At 40.7% G+C, this 9,683-nt stretch overlaps 1 long non-coding RNA gene across 1 annotated transcript; it reads left to right on the top strand.

Moving 5' to 3' along the window:
* Window positions 1–5,126: 5,126 nt before the first annotated feature.
* On the top strand, window positions 5,127–6,813 carry LOC132448679 (uncharacterized). The gene is made up of 2 exons (XR_009523407.1): window positions 5,127–5,217; window positions 6,553–6,813. It is a non-coding gene; the product is annotated as an uncharacterized LOC132448679 (long non-coding RNA).
* The last annotated feature ends 2,870 nt before the right edge of the window (window positions 6,814–9,683 follow it).

The following is a 9,683-nucleotide window of genomic DNA, read 5'->3' on the forward strand; positions in this document are numbered from 1 at the left end:
TACACTTCAATGTTATATCAATTAGTGAAGTTAAGTCTTAAATATACCTATTCAATATGATGCAGATACAGGAGAGAGTACTAAAGTACGGCAGACAGGCCCCAAAATAGTGTTTCCTAGAGACCCGTACAGCTCTCCTTACATTCCCTGCTCAAATGGTGTGTCAATTAATGCAGGCAAATGTGATTAAACTGCTATATATTAACCTCACTTGCCTTCATTTGATGTAAAATGTATTGTTTGTGGACATTATGCATGTGCAGTAACAAACCCCAAAGTACATTGTGTTTACCAGATGCTCCATGGACAAACAGCAGCGTTGAGCCCTTGCAGTAATGGGCTGGAGGAGAACAGGGGAGGAGCTTGTAACCCAAAGCCTGAAGAGGACAAAAGACTGAAGAAGGCCATTGGTGATCTTTCTACATGGACCTGGACTCTGAGAAGGATGGAAGACGTAAGGCCAAACAACCATCATGAGATAAGACGCTATGGAATGTTGTGACAGTATCGATGTTAGGCTGATGTTACATCTCCCTAAAACTATCTTTTTGTAGATTGCGTTTCAGTCTCATTTTCTACATTCTAAAAAACAAGGGGTGTTCAAAAGACATGGGTTATGTTAATGAGCAGTGCTCTGATTTGCCGCCCTATTGCAAGGTAAGGCTTTGGCGTAGAACAGATCAACAATCTTGATGGTTTGGTATAATGCTGTATGTTGACAGATACAGGCATCACATGCAGGCCATGGCAAGTCAGACAGCATTCCATTCGTTTGGTTCACGTGACGTCACTGTAGCTTTGCGCCGCCATCTTGACGACCGATCCCACCCACTGACCCACTGATTTCAGTGGTAACTCAGCGCCAACAACAACGCCTACAACCACAATCAAACAATGAGGATGCACTCTTTTATTCTCTTTAGTGCAGGTAATGAAAGGTTCTGAAAGATGGCATATCCATGTAGCTTACTAATGAATAAAATGCATACAAAAAACTTTGACATATGACACACTATGTTCTGCTCCATATACCCAATGTTGACATCGTCCCAGCCAAAGAGTATTGGTATTAATACCTCATTCATCGTCCAAAGTAATCCATAATAATTCAAATCGGGTTGTGTGGTGGGTACAAAATGAATCTTGAAGAAAACTTGTCCCAAGCGTCCCCGGCGAAATTATTGTCTATGATTTGATGACTGATGTCAACGATCAATGATAGTTACCCACCACAAATTGTTCACAAGAAGTCACAAATATATAGTACTTAACTTTGCCATTATCAGATAAAGATTATTGGTGGCCTAGTGCCTCACTTAAGCGTCCTTCACCCATCCAGCCACAGCATATTGGTAGGCATCAGTGCTCTTGAACGCTTTCAAGATATCTCCACTGTATTGGGAGGGGTTGTGGACTAAATAAATATATATGTCATGAAGATTGATTTGAGGCAAGCCTGAGACCAATACTAGGGGGAAAAAAACTAGGGGTAATAAATAAGGATCAGAGCCAGATATCTCTGTCTCTCTCTAACATTCAGATGAGCGGTGTGGGCGGCCATACTTGGCGAGATCGGTCGTGCAAATGGCGACGTTCCAGAAAACGTGACGTAGATGAACCTTATGAATAGCAGCAGGTCATGTCTTATGTAGCATTTAAAATGGTGGAAGAAACACAATACTAACTGAACAAATGTACAGGAGTCGGTGTGTCTGGATACGGATGTGGATGAGGTGGTGAAAGAGATGTGCAAACTGTGGAAGAAGGGCAAACTGCCCAACATACTCCCTGTGCTGGACTTTGTTATCTTGAGTATCCTGCAGCTGGAAGGACAAAAGGTTCTCAGAAACAATGACATTTCAATTTGATCCAACCTGTAGATTCATTAAGTTCTAGCATTGATTTCTTTCTCTGTCTTTTTTAAACAGCTGTCTATTGTAAAACATTGGAACAGAAATCAAGAGCTCTTCAACAGTAGAGGTATATTCGTGCTTCCTATTTTTTCTCATTATGTAGTGGATGAGGTTATACACACAGACACATACACACACATTCTCACTATGTAAAGCACTTCGGGTAGGCTACCTCAAAAGGGCTATATAAATTTAATTAATCAATATTACTATGCTTATGGTTTAATTTAGAATTACAGGTGCTGATCCAACGCATAAGGATTGTTAACCAGTGATTAATGCCCTCCTGTTGCTTATTGTTCAATATGTCAATGACTCTTAACAAAAACTATTTTGTGATGGCGTTGCACCTGCATACTTCTTTCTTCATTCTCTGGTTGCAGTCGTAGGCCTTCATAGGTAAAAGTAGAGATAAAAAGAAAGTCCATTGCTGAATGTAACCTAACCGGTCCTCTAATGTGTGTGTGCTAACCTGTGATTGTTTCCCTTCTATTAGCTGATCCACAACATGTCCCTGATTCTGGTAAGTCTTTCTAATAGTTCCTTTAGTGTATAAGTAACTATAGTTCAAGTTCTGTTGTAAATTGACAATTCAAGATACAGATCGTTACAGATTACAATTTTTCTTGTATGTTTACAGTATTGAAATGGGTTACCAAAACAACAGGTCAGTGCAGAAGTATTAAGTCGTTTTTCTTTATACCAACACCTACAAAAAATAGAACATAAGATATTGCATCAAATCTTATATTCTCCTGCTCTTCTCTAATACCAATTCACAGCTAAGGTCAGATTTGACCCATCAACCGCAAACCCGTGTCTGAAGATATCCAAAGACAGGAGATCAATGAAAATGGACAGGCCCATAGACAGCGTCTGCGACCCATGGAGAAACGTCACAAGAACCAAACACCAATATGACGGCTGGTGGTGCGTGTTGGGCAGAGAGGGCTTTGCTTCCGGAAAGCACTACTGGGAGGTGGATGTCCGAGGCATGACGCAGTGGAGGATGGGGGTGGTCAGGGAGTCAGCTCCCCGAAATGGCTTTAAAAGTCTGAACGAGAAAACGTATCACTGGACTCTAAAACTGCAGCTGGGCCAGCTCATGGCCATGACGGTTCCAGTCACTAAGCTAGCCAGATGTGCACCCAGTGTGTTGGGTGTGTTCCTTGACATGGAAGAGGGATATGTCTCCTTCTACGATGTGAGAAACAGGTTCCACATCTACTCGTTCAATGTCAGTTTCGATCTTGATGAAAAGATTTTCCCTGTGTTTGGCACCATGGAAATGGGGAGAGAGATGCGCATCTTGAATTGAATTGAATTGCACTGCATTAAGATGTGTGTATATGATGGACTGGAATTGGACAACTGATAAATTCAAATCAGGGTACTCAAGGTCGCTTCACAAGAGTGGGAGGTGAGGCTGTGTGTGTAGGCGAGTGAGGGAGAGAGCAAATGCGCAAGGCGCTGGATGGGGTTGTGTCGTGAGTTAGAGTGCACTCACACTAGGCCATCTGGCCGTGGCCGTTTTCACACCTAACCGTGCTCAAATCTGCCAGTGTGAGTGTGGCCAGGCCAGGCCAATTTGGCCACTTGGGAGAGGTGTGCTGCTACGGTACGGGCCGCTACGGTACAGATGCTAATCTGAGCTGGATGACGTATAGTCCATGCTACGACCACGGACATAATAAAGGCGACGAGCCTTCTTTCCCATTAAACGGTAAACATATATACCCAAATAAGCAACAGACTCAGCAAAGTGCGAACTGTGTTATCTGTGTTGTTGTCCATTGTTGTAAAACTCTGACTGGCGGCAGACTTTATTATGGTCCATGCAGCGGACGCCTGGTGATGACGTGTTACTTATGACGTGATGATGTATGTACAAGAGCCTACCGTGGCCACTGGCCAGGCCACAGTTGCGACGGCCAACGGCCACGGCCAGATGGCCTAGTGTGAGTGCAGGCCAGAGAACAATGGGGCCATTTGAGCACGGTTAGGTGTGAAAACGGCCAACGGCCACGGCCAGATGGCCAAGTGTGAGTGCACCCTCAGAGGCCATAGGCCTCAGAGAAAAGGTGTACTTTTGTGTACTTTTTGAAAGTCTCCACGGAAGGGGCACAGTGCTCGTCTTAATGCCAGTTAAGACCCTGGCAGCTGAGTTCTGCACATATTGCAGTCTGTCCAGGGTTTTAGAGGGGAGACCGGTGAGTATGGCGTTGCAGTAGTCCAGGCGGGTAGAGATGAGGCTGTGGATCAGGGTTTGGGTAACTGAGAGTGAGGGTCGGAGTTGTTGTTGTTGATATCACACCCAGTCCAATCATTTCATCCAGTCTCATGCACACAAGCTACTTAAAAACTCAGAGCTCATAGACCTTGTGAAAAGTAGCCAAGTAGGTCTCCTAATAAATTGTCTTTGAATATGTATAAAATAAGACAAAAATATTAGTAGTAGCTGCATATTGTGGGGAACACGTTGTATGCACTGCACTTGAAGATGGCATGGCAACCTTCAAATCTCAGCACAGACTCTTCATAACATTCTAAACATGGCTGGATCATTGCCACTCTCAGATTGAAGTGACAGACGATAGACACATTCTGCACTTTTTGGATTTTGGTATTTTTATATTTTTTTTCTGACCACGATAGCCTACCTTAGGCAGTCGCCACTTTGAGTTTTCCCCCCATTTTTTTGAATAAGTAATGTTTTCTTCTCTTACACAGGTGTATCTGTAATTGTTCATTCTGAACCCTATTGGACAACCCAACTAATTAGGTTGCATCTGAGGGAACGTTGATTGTGTAACCCATGCTATTTCACTCTCTCTGCTAATATATGTATATGTCATTTTATATGAATGTATATATTATAATAATATATATAATGTAGTGTGTATGGTGTATATCTATAGTATATATATATTCCCAGTATATTGTAGCGACCAGTGTTCACGTGCTACAATGTTGGCTGCCGTGCATCACCCAAGTGGGTGCTACATATTGGTGGTGGTTAGTGAGGTCCCCACTTCACTTTAGGCGTCTTTGAGTGTTATTAATTATTATTATTCTTCATGTTTAACCTCTGTTTTCCTTTTATTCCTAGTCTGTTTTACATAGTTTTGAACGATGACTATATGCTCTGTAAGGTGACCTTGGGTGTCTTGAAAGGCGCCTCTAAATTAAATGTATTATTATTATTATTATTATGTATTCCTGACGGCCGCTAACTGAAACGGTTGCCTGGAGACCGTGTTTTGTTGACGCTCCCAAAAAGTGGTTCTCTGCTTGACGCGTAAAGGTGCGAACACACCAAGCGCGTACCTCGCGTACCATGTACGTGCGTAACGCAGCGAAAATGTTGCTTGACCATTTTGTGTCAAAAATGGTCAGATACGCGCGTACGCATACGCGCGTAGATGAGACCGCCCAAAACTCCCCCCCCCCCCCCCCCCCAGCCTGTGGCTGCGCTGGATTTAGGAGTCCGAGGAAGGAAACCCAAACGCCGCCGTGTTTGGATGGATGATAGAGCTTGGATCGGGTTAGATTAAATAATCTCGGATATAAATAACAATAATCGGGTTAAATAACTTCACATGGTGTGTCTGGTGTGTTTCCAGCATTCGTAGTGTTGATCAGCAGAGAAATAGTCCGCCAAGACGTTGAGGTTGCTTAGCAATCAGAGACTCTGTCCATGCAAGTGAACGGAGCGTTCACTCTTCGTCATAACTATCAAACCAAACATCCTTCACATTCACCGAGCGAACATTATGAGAGTAAAATGCACATTTCTCGCTAGAAATGTTTCCATAAACGCATTTAATGGCGTAACTATGTTACTATTTCCACTCAGAATAAAGAAAGTTGCCGGCCGTGGCTGCCATGGACATGGCTGCTCTGGAGTCCGAGGTAGGAAACCCAAACGTCGCCGTGTTTGGGTGATAGAGTTTAGATCGGGTTAGATTAAATAATCTCGGATATAAATAACAATAATCGGGTTAAATAACTTCACATGGTGTGTCTGGTGTGTTTCCAGCATTCGTAGTGTTGATCAGCAGATATATAGTCCGCCAAGACGTTGAGGTTGCTTAGTAACCAGAGACTCTGTCCATGCAAGTGAACGGAGCGTTCCCTCTTCGTCATAACTATCAAACCAAACATCCTTCACATTCACCGAGCGAACATTATGAAAGTAAAATGCACATTTCTCGCTAAAAATGTTTCCATAAAAGCATTTAATGGCGTAACTATGTTACTATTTCCACACAGAATAAAGAAAGATGTCGGCCGTATGCTTCTGTCCAAGCTCACTACTCTCTGCCAGTGACGTCGGGTCAAGCTCAACGCTGATTGGCTATTGCGGCGCGTATGAGCGTAAAAAGTTCAATTTTTTGAACTCCTCGCGTACATGTACGCGCGTACATGTACGCGCGTATATGTACGCGCGTATATGTACGCGCGTATATGTGCGCGCGTATATGTACGCGCCTCATACGCCCCTACAGCGAGTAAAATGTTGCTTGGTACGCATGATACGCACCTCATACGCGCGTACACCAATGCTTCCCTATGGAAAAATTGCCGATTTTATACGCGTGGTACGCAGGTGACGCGTTTGGTGTGGCCGTACCTTAAGAAGAGCGAACATAGACTTGAAGAGCGAACATAGACTTGAAGAACGAACATAGACTTGAAGAGCGAACATAGACTTGAAGAGCGAACATAGACTTGAAGAGCGAACATAGACTTGAAGAGTGAACATATAGACTAGAAGAGAAACGAAGAAAAGGTTATATTCCTGACGGCCGCTAACTGAAACGGTTGCCTGGAGACCGTGTTTTTGTTGACGCTCCCTAATAGAGCGAACATAGACTTGAAGAGCGAACATAGACTTGAAGAGCGAACATAGACTTGAAGAGTGAACATATAGACGAAGAGAAACGAAGAAAAGGTTATTACGGAAGAAATAGAAGATATGGAGGAAGATTTGACGTTACTTTGAACAAGAGGACAGCCTGTCATCGACTGGCCCCTGCTCAAGAGCGTTCGGCCGTAGCGGTAGTGGTAGGAACAGAACGCCCCCTTTCATTGAATCGAGTGCACTCAAAGACTTGCTGGGTACCCATTTTATTTAGTTTGTTATTTTTCTTGGGGACCTCTTTTGGGTTCAGTGTATTGAGTTCAGTGTTTTAGGTTCAGTGTTGTTATTATTATTATTATTATTATTGTGTAAATAATCTGATTGATTCTGATGGTTAGATATGGTTAGATCGTTAGATAAAAGGTCAAACGTGCCTCACTGTGTCTGTGTGTTATTCCTTTTATCAGAGTTCTATTAAGAATACAAGCCAGTCTCCTTATAACCTGGGATTGATGCACCACTGCATTGTTATATTACCTTTAAAAATATAGTTGGTTACAATTGCAAAGTGAAAAGGGGTTGAATACTTTTGCAAACAGCATATAACATTTTTTTTTTTTCATTCATGATATTTTGTAGTGTAAAACTCATGGTACGTATTGTGAATTTAAATATGATATAGATAAATATTTAACTTGTTATCCAGTGAAATTTGTAATTTTCCTGTGATAGTGACCTGATTGTCAGTATATTAAATAAAAACTCTATATTTCAACCTGTAGCCAATTTTCCAATCATTTTGGGTCTAAGAGACTAATGAAGATTTCTGTTTGCAGAAAGCAGCACTGGGAGTTGGACATCAGGCATGATGCCGTGGAGGCTAGGGGGGGGGGGGGGGGCTGGGTGTGATATCACGCAAGAGAAATGGAATGCAAAGCAGTGTAGCTTCTCTGAAGACAGAACAATTAAGATAAGCGGTGTGCGTCATCTCTCCTTTCCTACTGCATCACTTCCTAAACAAGTTTGCAATACAAATATATTAACCTTGGAATTCTGGGTCATTTTTTAATTTATCTCAGGTAAAAAAAAATTCTAATTGAAATCCCTTGTAGAATAGTTAACTTTGACATTTATCTACAGCAAGTTACAATTTAACCACCCCACCTTTAGTTTGTAAGCATCCATTTATCATGATAATGACAACATTTACCTGAAGAGGGCAGCCTGGTGGAGTAGGGTCCAGCTGCAGCCCCGGAGAACAACACCCTGGCGTGACGGAAGTACTGTGGCTGGACGGAAGTTACCTCCGATTATTTTCTATAGACAAATAAACATATTTATCGCTTGAATTAATATATATACATAAAGAAATAAAAAAATATTTCGACACGTTAGTAACCATTTTTATAGCTTAGAAAAGTTTTTTTAACGTTATTTAGCCCCGGAGAACAACACCCTGGCGCAACGGAAAATCGGAAACCGAAGATGAACCATGGAAGTAAGTGTGACTGTCAATATGCTTAATATATTGAGTAATATTCATGTTAAAGACTTGCCGTAGATCATTTACTTTTCGCTAAATTCGAATATAATAATATTGCGCCCTTTTAGAAAAATTAGTGTCATTTAGTGTCATCCGTAATCACCAATGTGATGCTACAGCAACACAATTTAGCAAAACTGGCCACCGGAGCAGAAAAGTATCTGTTTCTCCTGGGGAATATCTAATAGGCTACTAAAACCTAGCCTGTATAAAAACAAGGCTATTACTATTATAAGTCATGCAATCTTATGACCATAACGAATACCACAACCAACTGTGAAATGTTACTGTAATTCATAGTGATCAACTTATACATTTTCTTTGAATTATTATAAAAAATAGAAAATAATAATAAATAGGTCCCCTATAGTGTGTTTATCCTATTGTGCATTTATCTTAAACCAAAGCATTCATGCCTACACAAAGACCCATTCCACACAAAACCAGTTAACTTTGAAAGATGGATACATTTAATTAGAAGATAAGCTTCGCAATATCAGGTTATGGGTAGTATTCAAATATATTGATAGTAACTTTTATTTTCTTGCCCAACTTTACGATACTAATCTGTTATTCTAGTCGTCCAACCGCCAAACAAATGGCGGTTGGACTACTTCAACCAGTCTTCAGACTGAAGCGAAAAAGAGAAGTGAATGACGTTTCCAGTGACAGAATACAAATAATATATTGTATAGGCTTAATATTGACTTGACTGTTTGATTCTTTTGACAGTGAGTTGGAGCTGATGGCAGCATGAAGAACCTATATCTTTAAGATTCTGTATATTATTTGTTGAATAAATTGTGAGGAAACTTTGGTGTGGTCATTCTTCAATGTATCTTTATATCAAATTATGATGATATACTTGAACAAAAATTAAATTTGATTCTATTAGACATATTAAAACAATTACTTAATTCTAATGGTAAATTACTTAATGAGTAAAGTGTATAATACACTCAATTCAATTCAATAAATGTCTACACACTGAACTAGTTTATTCGTCTAAATAACGTTAAAAAAAAAATAAGCTATAAACTAAGCTATAAAAATGGTTACTGACATGTCATAATGTTTTATTATTTAAATGTTTTGGTCTAATAAGTTCAATAACGCAAAGAATCCTGAGGTATTTGTATAAATAACGTTAAAAAACCTTTTCTAAGCTATAAAAATGGTTACTAACGTGTCGAAATATTTTTTTATTTCTTTGTTATGTTAATTCAAGCGATAAATACGTTTATTTGTCTATAGAAAATAATCGGAGGTAACTTCCGGCGATAAATACGTTTATTTGTCTAGAGAAAATAATCTGAGGTAACTTCCGTCCAGCCACAGTACTTCCGTCACGCCAGGGTGTTCT

Source organism: Gadus macrocephalus, chromosome 20 (genome assembly GCF_031168955.1).
Source record: "Gadus macrocephalus chromosome 20, ASM3116895v1".
NCBI lineage: Eukaryota > Metazoa > Chordata > Actinopteri > Gadiformes > Gadidae > Gadus > Gadus macrocephalus.